This window comes from Lissotriton helveticus, chromosome 6, assembly GCF_964261635.1.
Source record: "Lissotriton helveticus chromosome 6, aLisHel1.1, whole genome shotgun sequence".
Taxonomy (NCBI): Eukaryota; Metazoa; Chordata; class Amphibia; order Caudata; family Salamandridae; genus Lissotriton; species Lissotriton helveticus.
Window position 1 is genome coordinate 2,136,113,375 of NC_136067.1, and position 20,028 is coordinate 2,136,133,402.

Here is a 20,028-nt window from a genome sequence, read left to right on the forward strand (position 1 = left end):
AGCGCCGCTGTTGCTAGGCGCTGGTCACTTCCCCTAGTTACTGGAGCCGCCATCTTGGGCCGGGGAAGGCTCGCGCTGGAGCTCGCAGCCCCTCCCACCCTCCTCCCACTTACTAGGATGTATTTAAGTCAAGGTCCCTCCCGTCCGCGTAGCGGGCGGGCGCAGCGGGCGCGCCGGCTGCGCGCCGACGGCGCGCCAAAGGCAAGCCCGTCTGCGCCAGATCCGGGCCTAGGGCCATGACCCCTGGCCTTTCACCACTACCTCCACGAGAGATGTATACCTCTAGCCAGCTCAGGAACTGCTGTCCCCCACGAGACCCTCTATGTTCCATATTTGACCCACTTCACCTTGAGGGAAACGCCTGCAAATGTTGCCCGATTTGTGCCGCCACAATACCAAACGGCCACGACCTCCCTCGCCGGAAATCCAACAAAACCCCCTGTGATTACTCCATGGCCCTTATCAATGTTCGCTCATTAGGTAAACACCGACATGAAATAGCAGAGCTTATGGAAGATAAACAATTAGATCTACTGTTTCTAACTGAGACCTGGTTGGACAAGGCCTCCGATCCGGATTTAGTTATTGCTGTTCCCCATGGGTTTTCAATCCATAGACTGGATAGACAACGCAAGAGAGGGGGAGGGATAGCCATAATTGCTCGGGATATCTATGCGGTCAGAATTAACGAGATACCGCTCCTTTCCTGTGAGGCTCTCCAATTTTCCATTAAATTCACTCCCTCGGTAAACTTCAAAGGTATCCTTCTTTACCGTCCTCCAGGGCAAAGGTCGGCATTTATTTCCGACATCGGTCATATTCTGGAAGTAGCTGCCCTGGATGGTTCATTTACAATATTAGGCGACTTCAATTTTCATTTCGACAAAATTGAAGATAATGATACAGCCGCTCTGCAGGCATGCCTAACAACATTCGGATTCTCCCAGTTAGTGAAAGCCCCTACCCATGAAGGAGGCCATATCCTGGATGCCATTTTTACTAATTTAAATGACCTTCAGGTCTCAGCCATCTTCCCCATCATCTGGTCAGATCATTTTGTCATAACGGCCACCCTAATCAACCATGCTCCACGAACAGCTATGGAAAATGGTAACCATCGTCAGCCCTTCTTGGATTGGAAAAATATTGACAGCAATAGCTTGCAATCGCTTTTGATTAAAACTAGTCCACATCTGTCATATGATTCCAATTCTGCGATCACTCAATACAATAAGTGGGTTGCTTCCGCGACCACTCTCTTGGTTCAGTCAAAACAAAGCTCCCGAAACAGATCATCCCCGTCTGCTCCATGGTACTCGGAAATTCTAAGGACACAAAAGCAGTTGTGTCGGAGGAATGAAAGGAATTGGCGTAGACTCTATTCCGAAGAGGCCAAAATAACCTACAAGCACTCGGTCATTATGTATAAAAACATGATCCTAGATGCCAAGAAGAAGTTCTTCTCTGAGAAAATTGAACTTTCCAAAAATTCAAACAAGGCTTTGTTTGAGACCACTAAACAGTTGGCAGGATGCTTGCCTAACTTACAACCCCCCTCTTCCCAATCATTTTGTGATGCATTGGCTAACTATTTTTACAACAAAGTCAATGACATTTATGCTGTCTTTGCCAATGGTGTAAAAATGCCACAAAACACTGCTCCTGAGATGGCGAGCTCCTCCATGGCTGGCCCTTCTTTTTCTCAGTTTAAGGAGGTCTCTATCACTCAGGTCAGGGATATTTTGTCATCCATCAAATCAGGCTCTGCCCTTGATCCCTGCCCGTTTAAAGTACTGCGCCCAGTCTCGGAAGTGCTGCTCCCAGCAATCACTACCATCTGTAACACTATGATTAACACAGGAGTTTATCCCTCCGATTTAAAAAAGACACTACTAAAGCCGCTGCTAAAAAAACAAAACCTAGATAGGAACGAGCTTAAAAATTATCGACCTATTGCCAATCTGCCTATTTTGGCTAAAGTTGTCGAAAAGGCCCTAAATATTCAACTGTCGGCCTTTATAGAAACCCACCGTCTACTGGATGATTCCCAGTTTGGTTTTCGCCTAAATCATGGGACAGAGACGGCCCTGATTAAGGCTACAGAGGACATCAGAACCATTCGCGATGCGGGTGGCACGGCAGTCTTGATACTGCTGGACCTGTCAGCAGCGTTCGACACGGTCGATCATGCTATTTTGATCGACCGTGTCGAAGACCTGGGGATAAGGCACAAGGCTAGGACTCTCCTGGCTTCCTTCCTCGCCGAAAGAACTCAGGTGGTCACCATAGGGCCTTTTCAGTCTACCACCCTGTCCTTGCCGTGCGGAGTACCCCAAGGCTCATCCCTGAGTCCGACACTCTTTTTTTTTTTTTTTGAAAATTTGTTTTTATTGTTGCCATCACAAATTAAGCAGTAGCGAATAAACATTTTGTCATCGCAGCGTCAACATTCAGCTGCAGGCAATCAGTGGAGCAACTTTTCAAATTTCCATTTTCACCCCAACTCCTAACAAACTACATAAAGGGTCAAGATGAGCGATCCGTATCGTGAAACAAAGACAGTATCAGCGTGAGTAGAGCCTCCACATACACTAACCTGGCGCCTGTCACTAGCACTCTTGTCTATGTGCCCAGAATCTAGTACCCAACCTCCTCCCCCTATAATGCCCACCCTCAAACACATTCAGTCTTCCCCATCCTCCTCCTCAGAACTGTCAGCATTCTCTTCTTCCGGTAACGGCTCACAAATGTCCCCTCTGTATGAGTTCCATGGTGTCCATATTTTATTCCACTTGCGCGGATTGAGTCTCTGCTTATAAACCTCCCGCTCCGTCAACATAAGCACATCCATATTCTTACACCACTGCGATAGCGTCGGAGTGGTCGGGGCTCCCCAGTTCTGTGCAATATCGCGCTTCGCCAGCATCATACCAATGACCACCCAACGCTTTCCAGGCAGTGACAGGTCTGTCGGGCCCCACACATGTAGCAGGCATACCCGAGGGTCGGGCGTGAAAGGGGTTGCTAGCACCTAGCTGATTGTGCGCGCTACGCGTCTCCAGTAAATTTGTAGATTGGGACATTCCCATAAGGTATGGAATAGTGTACCCTCCTCCCCACAATTCCGTAAGCAATAGGGATGGTCTGCCCTGTGTATTTTATGGAGTGTTGTGCGGGTATAATAGACCCTATGCAATATCTTAAATTGGACCAATCGAAATCGTGTGGAGATGCCTGCTTCTCTGGGTGACGCCAAAGCCTCGTTCCACTCCGACTCATCTAAATCCCCAAGCTCCCCCATCCACTTCTCTCTGAGATGCATCAGCGGATCCGGCAAGTTGTTCAACAGTTTACGGTAGGTGAGGGACGTAGCACTAGTCTCCATGTAATCCGTAAGCAGCCGGTCTTCCAGAGGAGCCGACTCCGGGACCGTCGCCCCCATTTCCAACACGGACATGAGCGCGTGCCTAATTTGTATATACCTGTACGTTTCCGTCACTCCCAGGTCATATTGCGCCCTCAACGTATCAAAGGAGAGTACTCCGCCTCCTGACCACAGATCGCCCACTGTGGATATCCCGATGGTATCCCATCGATCAAAACCTTTGCTGCTACGCAAATTACCAAATACCCTGGAGTCCCACAGCGGCGTGAGTTTGGTAACCACCCCCTCCCATCCAAGCCGCCTCTGTGCCTTATGCCATATTGTCACTGTGTGCTTGGTTGGGCCTTCCAGTTTCCCCACCAAACCCTTGTTGTAGAGCGGGGCCAGGAGGGTAGCTGCACCCAACTGTTTCCTGTCCGCCACATATGCCGGGTCATCGTGTGTACCATGAATCCACTGGTTGATTACTTTAAGGTGTGCTGCCCAGTAATACAGTTCAAGGCTCGGGAGTGCTATCCCCCCGCTATACCAATCTCTGATTAATTTCAGCTGCGCCACTCTAGCCGGCCTGCCACTCCAAAGCAACGTAGTCAGTTGTGCCGACACTTGGCGGAAGAAAAACAACGGAACCACCGTCGGTGTGTTCTCCAGGACATATAGGACGCGAGGTAGTGCCAGCATTTTAAAAAGTGCCGCTCTACCCAGCAATGTCAGGGGGAGGGCCTTCCAATGGCGCACATCCGCCTTCAGTCTTATTACCAGGGGAACCAGGTTCAGTTCCAGAAAAGTCTCAGAGTCCTGCGTGATTTGGATTCCCAGGTATCTGAAGGAGCGTGTTTCTACTATCAACTGGCAGTCATTCGGCAGTACCGGGGGGTCACCTCGAATCATGAACAGCACGGACTTGGACCAGTTCAGTTTGTAACCGGACGCTGCACCATGGGTCTCACGGAGGGCCAGCAGGACCGAAATGCCAGTGTCGAGGTCCATGAGATATACAAGCATGTCGTCCGCGTACAGGGAAACCCTATCTTCCCACCCATCACCCCATTGTATGCCTCTCAGCAACTGGGTGGATCGGAGGACTGTGGCCAGGGGTTCCAACACTAATGCAAAAAGTAGCGGTGATAGCGGGCAACCCTGCCTTGTACCTCTCGCCAGTGGGAACTCCCGCGAGATACAACCATTGGCCGCCACCCTTGCCACGGGCTCAGCGTATAACAACCTGACCCACGAGATGAAGCCGGGACCAATTCCCATGTGTTCCAGGACTGCAAAAAGATAGCGCCACTCCACCATGTCAAACGCCATTCGGGCGTCCAAAGATAGTACCGCTGCCGGCTCCTGTAATCGAGGGGCGCGGGCCAGCACTCCATGCAACCTTCTCAAGTTCAGCGCCGTGCTCCGGTGTGGCATAAAGCCCGACTGATCCGGATGGATGAGGTGCTGTAGGTGCGGCAGCAATCTAGTGGCCAGCAGTTTCGCCAGAATTTTATTTTCGGCGTTGAGGAGCGATATGGGGCGGTATGAGCCGCAGTCCTCAGGAGGTTTACCAGGCTTCGGGATCGCCACGATGGTGGCCACGCGTTGGTCTGCGGGTAGAATCCCCTGTTCTCGACTTTCTTCGTACATGTCAAGGAGGGGAGTAGCGAGTGACTCAGACATAACCTTGTACCATTCAATCGGCACGCCGTTGGGGCCCATGGCTTTCCCAGGGCGTAATGCCGCTATGGCTAGTTGTATTTCAGCAGTCGTCAGGTCCGAATCAAGTTCGTCCCTGGCGTCCGGGAGGAGAAGTCCGACACTCTTTAATATATACGTGTCGGACCTCGCCAATACCATTCGTGCCCATGGGATGAGCCTCACATCCTACGCCGACGACACCCAGTTGGTTCTGGCCATCAGAAATGACGGCCAAAAAATTGCCAATAATTTCAATCTGGGCATGCAGGCCATAGGGAATTGGATGGCATCCAATTGCCTTAAATTGAATTCGGATAAGTCCGAGGTGGTCATCTTTGGAAACTTAACCCCAGAATGGTCCTCCCGCTGGTGGCCACAGTCTATGGGCTCTCCCCCCACTCCCGTCAGCAAAGTGAGGAACCTAGGTGTCATGTTTGACGACCGTCTCACTTTTCTTCCTCACGCAAATCAGATTGCCTCCTCTGCTTTCTATAAACTACGAATTATTAAAAAAATCCTCCCTTTCCTTCCGGATTCCGCTGGTAAAACCTTGATCACGTCCTTGGTCTTGTCTACCTTGGACTACTGCAATGCCCTATTCCTGAACTCCCAAGAAAAAGTCCTCAATAAGCTGCAAACCATTCAAAATGCTGCTGCCAGACTGCTGGGTGATATCCCCAAATTTCAATCAGTCTCAGGAACCGTCAGAGAACTTCACTGGCTTTCCATCAGGAACAGAACTAAGTTTAAGGCTTTGTGCATTGTCTATAAGGCGCTGCACAATCAGGGACCAGCCTTTCTCACTCAACAACTTGTCCCCCACCGGCCCACTAGGTCCCTGCGGTCCTCTGACCTTTTCTAGTTGGAAGTACCCCGTACCAAACTGGTTTCATGGGGTGATAGAAGATTCCTCGTTTCAGCACCCAAGCTGTGGAATACTCTGCCACTATCTATAAAGAACAGCCCCTCCCTGTGGTCCTTCCGTAAGCACCTCAAAACGTGGCTATTTGACCAATAACCACATCCATCTGTAGGGTTGAATTCAGCAGATACTTAGCGCCGAGATGCCCAAGGGCCTTTGTTGCGCTTTATAAGTGTTTAAATAAATAAATAAATAAGTGCATACGAGTGCAACGTTCTCAGGGTATAACAACATGTACCAAGTGTAAAAGAAACGCTTACTAGAATGCACAGCTGAGATCTTGTTGTGGGATGCACTGAAGAAACCGAAGGAATTCCCTAAATAGCTAAAACAATGAATAACCAGTAGTAAACAAAAGCGAAAAGGAGACAAAACATGTGAAAGACAACACCCCGCGAGGAGAATAAGAAAATTTCCTCTCTAGATGAACAAGGTCTGGAACTGCAAGAAAAAAAGAAAAAGCAATATGAATACTATAGCCCGAATACGGTGACACCGACAAAAAATGTTGGCGTGCTGCTGTTGAAACAGGCAGCGAGGATGCTAAAGCCACTCACCAATAAACGAAGAGTGAAACGTCCTTTACGGTCTGCCACGGTATTTTGAAATAATGCAAAACAGCGAAAAGCTGAGTGGGTTTAAATAACGAAGTTCCGGCGGTGACTGCTAGACACGTCACATGATCGGGATAGACAGTACGTGTTGACGATCTCGTGATGCATAGAAAGTACGGCAGCCATCTAAGACTGGTGCATGACAGTGCTGATCCACCCCCGTATGTTAAATAAAGTGGGATAACGAAATGCTGAGATGATTAAAGTAACGGTGTTCCCGCGGTAACTGCAGAAAAAAGTCACATGATAGAAATGAACGATACGTTCAAACTATCTAGTGCTGCATAAAAAGTAAGACGGTCATCTTAGAATGGTGGTGCGTAACAGTGCTGAAAAAACCGAGCCGAGTGAAGTGTGCTCAGAAACAAGATCGAAATGTTACTCTGAGACAGACATGCACAGTGAACAATTTTGGTAAAGGGAAAATGATGTGCAAATTGTTTTATGAAACATGGAACAAAAATCCCACTAATGCACATACCAACAAAAATAGTAAGACTGTTACAAGGATGCACATAACAAATCAGAATTCCGCAACTGGAATCTAACATGTACTAACATTGTACTATAATAAGAAAAGTCCTTCACTACGGGAAGGACTAACTCATATAAGCACTCCTGAGCGATGAAGTCACTTTTACAAAGTCAACATTCGATTTGTTGTTTTCAAGTTTGATTTATTCATCAAAATATTCTAAGGGTAGAATTTCAATTGATTTCCATCATGTTCTTCGTTTCATATGTGCATCATAAAACATGATTATCAACCGTTTGCTTCACAGGAATTTCAAAAGCCCCAATGCATTTCGGGCCTAGCCCTTCGTCAGGGGGTAAACGGTGTGCCTGATACAAGATGTGGTTAAAAGATTTACTTATCCACGCTTAACTTCGTGTAGTATCGCTGAACTTTGGTGTTCACGATGGTGGACGTCAGCTTGTCTGTTATGTTCTTGGCTATACCACGATGGTGTAATGGGTTTTAATCATACCTTTTAACCACATCTTGTATCACGCACACCATTTCGCATAGGTACAAGTGATCGCATGATTTTTGTTTCGCACCGCAAGGTTTCTTCTTGGGCATTGATCACCCTTCACATCCTTTACGACGATTACATCGCGCACAGCATAACTGGTAACTGATTCCCCATTCACTTTTTTATCGCATTTCGAAGTCACACATTAACGTTGAATGTTTATTTATGTCACGCATTCATTCAGTTTGTGGATTATTAAGCGTGTACTATTTTCTTTGTAGGGACTACCCCCTGACTAAGGGCTAGGCCCGAAATGCATTGGGGCTTTTGAAATTCCTGTGAAGTAAACAATTGAAAATCATGTTTTATGAGGCACATATGAAACGAAGAACATGAAATTCTACCATTAGAATATTTTGATGAATAAATCAAACTTGAAAACGACAAATCGAATGTTGACTTTGTAAAAGTGATTTTATCGCACAGGAGTGCTTTTATGCGTTAGTCCTTCCCATGGTGAAGGACTTTTCTTATTATATTTACATCAAAACACCTCATGATCAGGAGGTAAAACTCTATAGCACCCAAACACTAGAACACGCTTTCAAATGAACAAACTTTTTTGGAAAAAGGAGTGCGACCGTTCCCAAACTCTCATTGCTAACATTGTACTATGCCAACATGGTATTGTGCAACATAGGTAGTTTCATAAGCATGACAGGAGAAAACAAGTTATAACAACATTTGGTAAATGCAAAGTGACAATTGCATTCCATGACTGTCGGCAGCACACATTGGCATGTGTGGTATCAACTACCTCTTGGAACCCATGAACAAAAAGAGTTAATAACATATGTATAGGCTAAAGGGAAAATGATAACACAAACTGTGCAGCAATGGAGCACACTGTGAATGTTGATACGTGCCCATGAGCACAATTGTGCTCATGGGCACAGAATACTGTAACAGAATACTGGGTGCGCGTGTAAGGGCCTGATGGTGAAAAAGTGTAGATTGTGCTACGGTCAAAAGAAATATCAAAATGGTGTTGAAGTTTATAGGAAACAACTTAAATCCAATTTATCATTCAGCCCCCAAGCCATCATGGTGTTACATTATTTGGTCCAAAAGACTTCCTTTTGCGACAACATTCAGCTGGGGTCAATGCCTTCTTTGATGGATAACTTTTCCAAGATTAGAAATCAAACTTGAGTGATATTATGACCAGGCTCTAGCCAATGAACTACAAGGTTGGAATTGTTATTTTTGGTTCTGATCATGCTCTTGTGCTCTACAATGTGTATTTTTATTTTCCTCTCTGTTTTTCCAATGTATAGATATCCACAAGGGCATTTGATACAGTAAAACACGTTTGAGTTTTTGCAATCAGATGAATGTCTCAAGTAAACTTTTTCTCCTGTTCTGGGGTGTGTAATAAAGTTCTGTTGTATCAAGTTATTGCAATGGATGCAGTTGTTGCATTTCTTCATTCCTGTGTGTTTGATGTTACTAAGTTGATTATTTTTTGCGAGTAATTCTTTGAGATTTTGACTTCTGGTATATGCAAACAGGGGAGGTTGATTGAAAGAGTTGCCAACATCTGGTTCTTGCTTTAACAATTCCCGCCTTCACACAATAATCTTCTTTATGCTTTTGGATTTTGTTGAGAATTTGGATACTAAAAACATCTGGTTAGTGGAATTTATTTGTTCAGTCTTAAACAGGTCATCGCGATCGATGTTGAGGATACGATTCTCAGCTTGTTGAATGAAATAAGCAGGGTATACTCATTGTAAAAATCTGTTTTTGATGCAAGATAGATCCTGTTGAAATTTGTCAGTAGTTGATGATATTCTTTTGGAACGGAGCATTTGTGAGTAAGGTAAGTTCTGCACTAAATATGGAGAGTGAAAGCTATGGAACAACAGAGTGCTGTTGCGATCAGTAGGCTTGACAAACATGCTCGGGTTGATAGTCAAATTGTTCTTCCCCACTAAGACATCCAGAAATGGTAACTGGGTATTGCTAATGTTGTGCGTGAACTGAATCCGATGGTTCTTGGTGTTGAGTAGTGTGATTTGATATTTTAATGAGGCTTCAGAGTGTGACCTTATTAAAAAAATGTCAATATACCAACAGTACATGATCAAATGTATAAAAATATACAATGTATTATTCTTGTAACCATTGTCATATTTTTTTGATTACTTCATTGAACACATTTCTACAAAGATAACATTTGTTTGAACCTCTTTGGTCTGAGTATTTGTTTGAATACACTTGGATGTCACCTGAAAAGTCTTGTGAAAAATTGTTTACGCACTTTGTATACATTCGGTTTGTAGTGCACGCAGTGGTTCAAGCAATCATTGTGCTTGATTTTCTTCACATGTATTTTCATGTGGGACGGGCAGCCCACAGCGTAGTACACCTCCATAGTTTTGTTTTTCAAACTTCAGTATTAGTACGTAAAAATTGGTAATCAAACATTTTGGTGTGCACAGTATACCTCTATTTTTTATTAAACAACCTTTAACCATGCAAAGCAGCCTCTGCATGTATGGTACATGTTGGACCCGGCCTCGTGGCGTGGTCCCACTTCGCCCGCATAGCGGGCCCTGGACAGCATCGACCCCTATCCCCCGGCCTAAAGCTATCCCCTCCAACCTTCACGAGAGCCGCCACCCCTGGCGACCCCCAGCTCTCCCCCTCGGGAGCCCGGCGACCCCTGCTCGCCCCACTCTGCGGATCCAACCCCGATTCCGGCACACCATTTCAGGCCCGACTCCATCTTGGACCCTCCACGTCCGCACCACGTGGCCTCGGCCCGACCTCGGCCACAGCCCCAGCGAAGCCCCGACATCGAGGCACCAAGATCCAACCAGGTGGTAAAGTGGCCACTTGACTGATCCAGGAGGAGGGGAGTTTCGATGGGCCTCCAGCAGTCCCCGGACGCCTGGTTTCGATCGCCCTCCGGCCTCCCTGGGCGCTGGCTCCACCCCCCTGCTGGGTGTCTGGACACTCTCATCCCGGCCCCTCTGACCCCCAGGCGCGAGGGTCCGGACATCAAAGGACTCCAGACCTATATCTGGGGCAGCTCTGGGATGGGTCAGTAGTTGTATCCTGGAGTCGAGAGCCCTGCTGACGCTGTCGCGGCTGACCCCGAGAAGAACTCGCTACTTTGAACCCTGAACCTCTGGAGTCCTGCTGGCGCTGCCGCAAACCAACCTCGCTAAAACCATCTTTGGAGTCCTGCTGGCGCTGCCGCGGACCAACCTCGCTGAAACCATCTTTGGAGTCCTGCTGGCGCTGCCGCGGCCCAACCTCGCTGAAACCATCTTCGAAGCCTGCTGGCGCTGCCGCGGCCCAACCTCGCTGAAACCATCTTTGGTGTCCTGCTGGCGCTGCCGCGGCCCAACCTCGCTGAGACCATCTTCGGAGCCTGCTGGCGCTGCCGCGGCCCAACCTCGCTGAAACCATCTTCGGAGCCTGCTGGCGCTGCCGCGGCCCAAACCTCGCGGAGCCCCCCCCCAGCTCGAGGATTGAGAGCTGAGCGTAGGGTATCCCTGTGCCAGACTGGTATTAAGACTGTCCCGCTACCCCTTTCCCCCCAGTTACCGAGACTCTAAGGATCCCTTGATCCGTTTGTACATATTACCGAAAGAACCAATCAATAGTGTTGATAAAGATTCTAAGAAGTACTCTCTTGTGTGGTGTCCCTTTGTAGTGGAGTGATTACTCTACTGTGACGATTCTACGAGAGGGCCCTCACCCAGGAGGCCTCTCGACGGTGCTCAGCCAATTCCCTAAGGAGAGGTGGGCCTCGGGGTGGTCACTCAGACACTTTCTGCCTCCCCAGGGACCGCCTTTCTAACATTGGTGGCAGGCGGTGCGAACCGAGCCGACGCAAATCGTACAGAGAGTGACTCACCCACTACTGACAGAAACACACCGCAACCATGACTACCAAAGAAACCAGACCAACCGCGGAGTTCCAGAAAGAACGGCTGGACGATTATAACCACAAAGAATTGAAACAATTCTGCAAGGACCTGGGCATCGCTACCACTGGACTAAGCACCAAGGAGGATTTCAAGCAGGCCCTACAAACATGGGTGGAGGCAGGAGCAACGCTACCCCAGAGCAAAGACAACACAGGTCCGAACATACACCCGGAGACCGACGCAACCCCAGCGGGGGAAAGACCTACGAACATAGACACGGGCCTCTCCCCCGAAGACGCCCGAGAGCGAGAAAGGAGCCGGCTCCACGAATTGGAGCTCGCCCGACTCCGTCTGGACGGAGAACTACAACTGGCCGAGAAAAAGATAGCCCTTGAGCAACTACGGCTGCAAGGAGACCTACAGGAGAAACGAAGGCAGAGAGACTTGGAGGTGAAGAAGCTCACGTTCGAGCACAAGCGTGGCTTAAAAGAGCTTGAGATCAAGGCCAAAACTGGGGAGGCCAGCGCCTCCGGGAACCGGAGCCCATCTCCTCCTGCGGACACGAAGGTCCACATCCCCAAAGATGTCGTCAAGGAATATTATAAAAACCACGACATCCAGCAGTGGTTTAAGGCCTACGAGGTAGCCATGGCCTCTCATCGAGTACCCCAGAAAGACTGGGGTGCCGGCTTGTGTAGGAAGTTCGTCAACGAAGGGAGAGACGCCCTGCTGGAGCTCCCAGACGCAGAGATGACCTCTTAAGAACACATGAAAGCCGCCCTCCTTACTCGCTATGGACTCACCCCCGAGATGTACCGACAGCGATTCCGCGACTGTAAAAAACTCCCCGGTACTACATGGGTTGAGTACGTGAACTTCTATAGCAGAGCCCTAGAGGGGTGGATCAAAGGCAGCCAGGTCACCACCTACGAGCAACTGTTCAGCCTCATTGTATGGGAGCACCTCTCCAACAACTGTTTTATCGAACTCAGGCAGCATCTCCTCGACAGCAAACTGACCGAGCCACGTAGACTAGCCGTCGAGGCCGATCGATGGGTGAGCACCCGGGTCCCCCCGAGCCCGATGGGAGACCACGGCCGAGGTTCCCTGGGGAACCACCGCCCGCGAGGCGGCGGAGGAGGCCAGAACAGGAGCCGCGACTCCCCCGCGGGGCCGCCCCCGACCTCCACTTCACCATCCCTGGCCAGAAGAGGGGCCCCCCCAGCACGACCGGGGCCCTGCCCGAACGTTACCTGCCACAGATGCCAGCGGCCCGGTCACTATGCCAATGACCCCCTCTGCCCGATGAACCAACGACCCGGCACCACCTGTCCTCCAAACCGCCAGATCGCCGCCGCCGCCCTGGGAGAAGAAAGGGGCGAGGAAGAGGACTATGACCACGATCAGGCCGAGTGGGAGCCCGCCGCTATGTCCCTGGTATGTCTGGGCGAAAGAGACATGATCCCCCGGGCCCCGATCCCGGGCAACACTCAGAAGTACCGCCAGTGGGTCACCATTAATGGGCACCGGGCCGAAGCCCTCCGCGACACCGGAGCCAGCGTGACGGCTGTCCGTTGCCACTTGGTGACCCCTGACCAGATCCTGCCCAATGTGCTGTGCCCCGTACGGTCGGCGGACAATTCCGAAAGCCTGTGCCAGATGGCCCGTATCCCCTTCGAGTGGGGAGGGGTGTCGGGCATGCTGAAAGTGACCGTCCGGGACGATGCCCCCGTGGACTGCCTCCTCGGGAACGACCTAGAAAGTTCCCCCTGGGCCGGCGTCGAACGGAGAGAGCATCTGGGGATGCTAGGCCTTCCAGAGTGGGCCTGCGCGACCACCCGATCCATGGCCGCCTGGGTCACCACCCCGACGGAAGGCGCCCCGACTGAAGACCCAGAGTGGCCCGCACCTCCGCCGCCCGCCGTATCCGAAGACAGCGACCCAGAGCCCGACCCACTGGGGCCCAACAGAGAAGAAATTGCTGAGCTTGGCAACCTCCCGGAACTAGCCCAGTGGCGCCAAGAAGGTGGCCCCACACGAGAACAGTTCCGGCAAGAACAGAAAACCTGTCCCTCCCTCGAGGGAATCCGACAGCAAGCCGCCACTCAAGCCGCCGGAGACCCCTCGGGGTCCCACTGGGTCTATTGGGGCCACAATCTCCTCTACAGTGAACAAAAGATTGCCGAATTGGGGGCCAGCCGGGTGCTGGTGGTCCCCCTCCGATTCAGAGACTTCCTCCTGAACCTGGCACACGACGTGCCCCTCGCCGGGCACCTGGGGCAGGACAAAACATACAGCCGCCCGGTGACCCATTTCTACTGGCCCAAAATGAAGAATGATGTGAACAATCACTGCCGAACTTGCCCCACCTGCCAAGCCAGCGGGAAGAGTGGAGGGAAGCACAAGGCCCCCCTCCAACCCTTCCCAGTCGTCAGCACCCCCTTCGAGCGGGTGGGAATAGACATTGTGGGGCCTCTGGAGCCCCGCACCTCCCAAGGACATCGGTTTATTCTCGTCCTGGTGGACCATGCCACCCGCTATCCCGAAGCCATCCCTCTCCGGACTGTGACGGCCCCCGTGGTGGGCCGGGCGCTGATGGGGATCTTCTCCCGGGTGGGCTTCCCCCGAGAAGTCGCCAGTGACCGGGGTACGAACTTCATTTCTCGATACATGAAATCCCGGTGGCACCAGTGCGGGGTCACGTATAAGTTTACGACCCCCTACCACCCCCAAGGGAATGGGTTGGTGGAACATTTCCATAGAACTCTCAAAGGGATGATCATGGGCCTGGAGGAGCCCTTGCGTCGCCAATGGGACGTGCTACTGCCCTGCCTCCTCTTCGCCTATCGGGAGGTCTCTCAGAAGTCCCTGGGATTCAGCCCCTTCGAACTATTGTACGGACACCCCGTCCGGGGTTCCCTCAGCCTAGTCAAGGTAGGCTGGGAGGTCGCAGCCCAAGGTACTCCCCCCGACGTCTACCGGTACCTCCTAACCCTCCGAAATCAGACTCGGAATTTCAGGGAACTTGCAGAAGCCAACCTCGAGGCCAGCCAGGAGGAGATGAAACGCTGGTACGACCAAAACGCCTCTTCCATTGAGTTCGAGCTGGGCCAACAAGTTTGGGTCATGTCCCCGGTCGAACCCTGTGCCCTCCAGGACAAGTGGACGGGGCCCTTCAAGGTGGTGGAGCGCAAGAGCCCCGTCACTTACCTGGTGGACATGGAGTTCCCCAGGAACCCCCTCCGGGTCCTCCACTCCAACCGGCTCAAACCGCACTTTGTCCGAACGGAGCTTAGCCTGCTGATGGCTACCGATGGCGGGGCCGAAGACGACTCCGAGCCCCTACCAGACCTTCTGAGCACCTCCGAGAAAGACGGATCCGTCGAGGGGGTCACCCTCTCCTCCACCCTGACCCCAGAACAGCGCCAGGATTGCCGGAAATTGTTGGGTCAATTCGCAGACTTGTTTTCCCTCACCCCCGGAGTCACCCAGTGGTGTGTCCACAATGTCGACACCGGGCCTACAGAGTTCCCGACCGAGTTCGGAACTGCATCCAGTCGGAGGTCTCCAAGATGCTGGCCCTGGGGGTAGTCGAACCCTCCGACAGTCCGTGGGCCAGTCCAGTGGTCCTGGTCCCAAAAGCTGCCACCCATGGCGCCACTCCCGAACTACGATTTTGTGTCGACTACCGGGGATTGAAAGCCGTCACCCGGACTGTTAGACCTGGCCGCCTTGGCATACACCCCCATACCCACAGTGTTAGACCCGGCCGCCTTAGCATACACCCCCATACCCAGTGTTAGACCTGGCCGCCTTGGCATACACCCCCATACCCACAGTGTTAGACCTGGCCGCCTTGGCATACACCCCCATACCCACAGGGCCCCCACAGTCCCAGGAGCGAGACCCCCACCAGGGGCGAGGCCCCCCACTAAAGCAACCCTGCTCGCTGTCCCCTACTTCCTCCCCCCTATTTCCTGCACCCAGACAGCCACTCTCGCACAGCCCCCACCCTTCTCCCCAGGAGTATGCAGCTTAGGCACAGGGCCGCAGATAAGATACCAGGCCAACCCATGCTCTGCCCTTAAAGCCCCCCATCCCCCCTGGGCCAACTGGGAGGGGGCGATCGTGTTACCAAGAGGAAGGGGGCGGGGTGGTCACGCTTGCCCCCTGGCCAGGCCGGACCTGTACAGCAGATGGCCGGAGCCTCCCCTCAAAAGAAGGCGTGACTGAGGGGGGTAGTTTTGAAAATACCTTAGGCGGGAGATTGAGGGGGCGGCAGTTGGATCCTGGACTAGAGAGGAGAAGGGGGTCGAGTGCCCACGGAGACCTTCCCAAGCCCTGCAGACGAAGTCGCGGCTCCAGTCCCCCTGTGAAGAGACAGATTGGTCCCGGACTCGAGCCCTGCAGACAGGGTCGCGGCTCGAGCCGGACGGGGCCGCTGATCAGTGCATCCCCTGCAGAGGAGTAGCCGTAGCGTACCTGGAAGCGCCGAGGACCCATCGCGCTCCAGGGTACGCCCATCCAGAAGAGCTGTGCTGCTGGTGACTCACCCTGTACTCCGGTTGCCGTGGGAGTACGCTCCGTACTCCGGTAGCTGTAGGGTACGCCTGGCGCGTGAGACCCGCAACGGACGGTTCAGCCATCCTCCTGGCACCCAAGGTACGCCTCACCAGCAAGGCTGCATTGTCGGCACCTCACCCCGTACTCCGGCGGCCGTGGGAGTACGCCTCGCACTCCGGCAGCCGTAGGGTACGCCTGGCGCGTGAGGCCCGCAACGGACGGTTCAGCCATCCTCCTGGCACCCAAGGTACGCCTCACCAGCAAGGCTGCATTGCCCACGTATTGCCCGCGCCTCACCCTGTACTCCGGTTGCCGTGGGAGTACGCTCCGTACTCCGGTAGCCGTAGGGTACGCTTTGCGCGTGGGGCCCGCAGCAGACTGGCCAGCCCGCGCCCGAGCACGCCGTGAAGGACGCCCTGCAAGACCTGAGGGGCTCTGTACTCCGGCAGTTGCAGGGGACGCTCTGCACGTGGGGCGCCCCGAGGTCGGGCCCCAGCTGTGAGCCAGAGAGAACAGACAGACACCCCGGTCTCCTTCCCGGTCTGGGAGTGACATCAGAACGGGACTACAGCCCAGCAGCATTCCTACTCCGGCTCGTGACCCGCGAGCCCCGACCCCGGGGTGTGAACAGTGCCTGAACCCGACCTGCAGTGGTCCCCACTAAGTCCCCAACCTGAGGCTCAGGAGATTGAGAGCCGGACTGCATTCAGCAAGACTGTGAGTACCCAGGAGGATCCAGACCTACCTTACCTCCCCCAAGCCACCGAAAAGAGACTGAGTCTTGACCCCATTGTGTACCTGTCCGGACCCCAAAGCAAGGACCTTACATAAAGAAGTTTGATTTCAACCTCCTGGTGTAGTGTCAATTTGTAGTGTGTTGGTGTTTCCGTGTGCCTGACCACAAGTGCGCAAACCTCCCCCACCCAGAGGAGGCCCGACTCTAACGCTCGGTAGCGTTCTAGGAAGAGAGAGGTCCCCGCAGGGCCCCTCCTTTCTTACACGGACCGATGCACACCCCATTCCCCGGGCCGATGAACTGATCGACCGCCTGGGGGCGGCCCGCTACCTGAGCACCTTCGACCTCACCTACGGCTATTGGCAGATCGGACTCACTCTGGGAGCCCAAGAGCGCTCCGCTTTCTCGTCCCCCGATGGCCACTACCACTTCAGAGTGATGCCCTTCGGGATGAAGAACGCCCCCGCAACCTTCCAGAGGCTGGTGAATAAGGTATTGGCAGGGCTAGAAGGGTTCAGCGCCGCATACCTGGACGATATTGCGGTGTACAGCCTCCACTGGGCCGAGCACCTCAAGCACCTCTGGGAGGTCCTGACGGTCCTCCGACGGGCCGGACTGACAATCAGGGCCAGCAAGTGCCAGATAGGCCAAGGTTCCGTGACCTATCTGGGACACCAAGTGGGGAGCGGCCATGTGGCTCCCCTCCAACCCAAGATCGACTCCATCATGGCCTGGGAGCCCCCGGTCACCCAAACAGCAGTCAGAGCCTTCCTGGGGCTCACTGGGTATTACTGGCACTTCGTGAAGGACTATGGGAGCATTGTTGGCCCCCTCACCGAACTCACTTCCAAGAAGCAGCCACAGAAGGTGCACTGGACCCCCGAGTGTCAGGCCGCCTTTGAGACTCTGAAGACAGCGATGTGTACCGCCCCCGTGCTCCAAGCCCCCGACTACAGCCGGGAATTCGTGGTCCAAACAGATGCCTCGGAGCACGGTGTCGGGGCGGTCCTTTCCCAACTCAACGCCGAAGGAGTGGATCAACCGGTGGCCTTCGTCAGCCGGCGTCTGCTGGCCCGAGAACAACGCTGGAGCACCATTGAACGAGAGGCCTTCGCCGTGGTATGGGACCTCAAGAAACTCCGACCCTATCTCTTCGGCATCCACTTCCGGGTGCAAACGGACCACTGGCCCTTGCGGTGGTTGATGCAAATCCAAAGGGGAAATCCCAAAGTTGCTGCGATGGTCCATCTCCCTCCAAGGGATGGACTTCACTGTGGAACATCGCCCCGGCAACGACGACGCCAACGCCGATGGCCTGTCCCGCTTCTTCCGCCTCGACGAGGAGAACCCCCAAGAAGATGGGTGACTCTCCCCGCCTTCAGCTGGAGGGGACGTGTGTTGGACCCGGCCTCGTGGCGTGGTCCCACTTCTCCCGCATAGCGGGCCCTGGACAGCATCGACCCCTATCCCCCGGCCTAAAGCTATCCCCTCCAACCTTCACGAGAGCCGCCACCCCTGGCGACCCCCAGCTCTCCCCCTCGGGAGCCCGGCGACCCCTGCTCGCCCCACTCTGCGGATCCAACCCCGATTCCGGCACACCATTTCAGGCCCGACTCCATCTTGGACCCTCCACGTCCGGACCACGTGGCCTCGGCCCGACCTCGGCCACAGCCCCAGCGAAGCCCCGACATCGAGGCACCAAGATCCAACCAGGTGGTAAAGTGGCCACTTGACGGATCCAGGAGGAGGGGAGTTTCGATGGGCCTCCAGCCATCCCCGGACGCCTGGTTTCGATCGCCCTCCGGCCTCCCTGGGCGCTGGCTCCACCCCCCTGCTGGGTGTCTGGACACTCTCATCCCGGCCCCTCTGACCCCCAGGCGCGAGGGTCCGGACATCAAAGGACTCCAGACCTATATCTGGGGCAGCTCTGGGATGGGTCAGTAGTTGTATCCTGGAGTCGAGAGCCCTGCTGACGCTGTTGCGGCTGACCCCGAGAAGAACTCGCTACTTTGAACCCTAAACCTCTGGAGTCTTGCTGGCGCTGCCGCGGACCAACCTCGCTGAAACCATCTTTGGAGTCCTGCTGGCGCTGCCGCGGACCAACCTCGCTGAAACCATCTTTGGAGTCCTGCTGGCGCTGCCGCGGCCCAACCTCGCTCAAACCATCTTCGGAGCCTGCTGGCGCTGCCGCGGCCCAACCTCGCTGAAACCATCTTTGGAGTCCTGCTGGCGCTGGCGCGGCCCAACCTCGCTGAGACCATCTTTGGAGCCTGCTGGCGCTGCCGCGGCCCAACCTCGCTGAAACCATCTTCGGAGCCTGCTGCCGCGGCCCAAACCTCGCGGAGCCCCCCAGCTCGAGGATTGAGAGCTGAGCGTAGGGTATCCCTGTGCCAGACTGGTATTAAGACTGTCCCGCTACCCCTTTCCCCCCAGTTACCGAGACTCTAAGGATCCCTCGATCCGTTTGTACATATTACCGAAAGAACCAATCATTAGTGTTGATAAAGATTCTAAGAAGTACTCTCTTGTGTGGTGTCCATTTGTAGTGGTGTAATTACTCTACTGTGACGATTCTACGAGAGGGCCCTCACCCAGGAGGCCTCTCGACAGCGCTCGGCCAATTCCCTAAGGAGAGGTGGGCCTCGGGGTGGTCAGTCAGACACCTTCTGCCTCCCTAGGGACCGCCTTTCTAACAGTACAACTTTCCGGCACACTGCAAACCTAGTCCATTTGCTTACACAGGGCACAGTTCCTGACATTGCCTAGAGTGCTCAGACTTTGGTGACATTCATGACTCAGTCGTTTTGCCTCAGATCTCAATATCTCTAGTTGCAAGGAATGGTTAAAGACCTTTTCCTGAGCCCAGTTTCCAGGAGCTAGAGCATATTCGTAGCATCTTTTGGCTGTAACAAGATGGCGCACTGTGTGGTCTTAAACCAATCCTTGTCTTCTGTTAACATAGTCTATTGGGCATGGGCTTCAACAGTGCCCAGTGAACTCTTGCTGCAGTCCTTTGTCTTTGACCATGACCTGAATTCTGTTCCCCTGACTCCTTAAGTTTTCAAAAACTCAGGAACCCATAGAAGAGCGTTTTCCTAAATGTAATGGGCACCTGAGTCATTGAATCGGTTCATGAGCTTCATCGTAGTCCTTCTGCACACTGGCCCGGTCTTCAGAATCTGCTGGACGCATCCTTTTGATGTG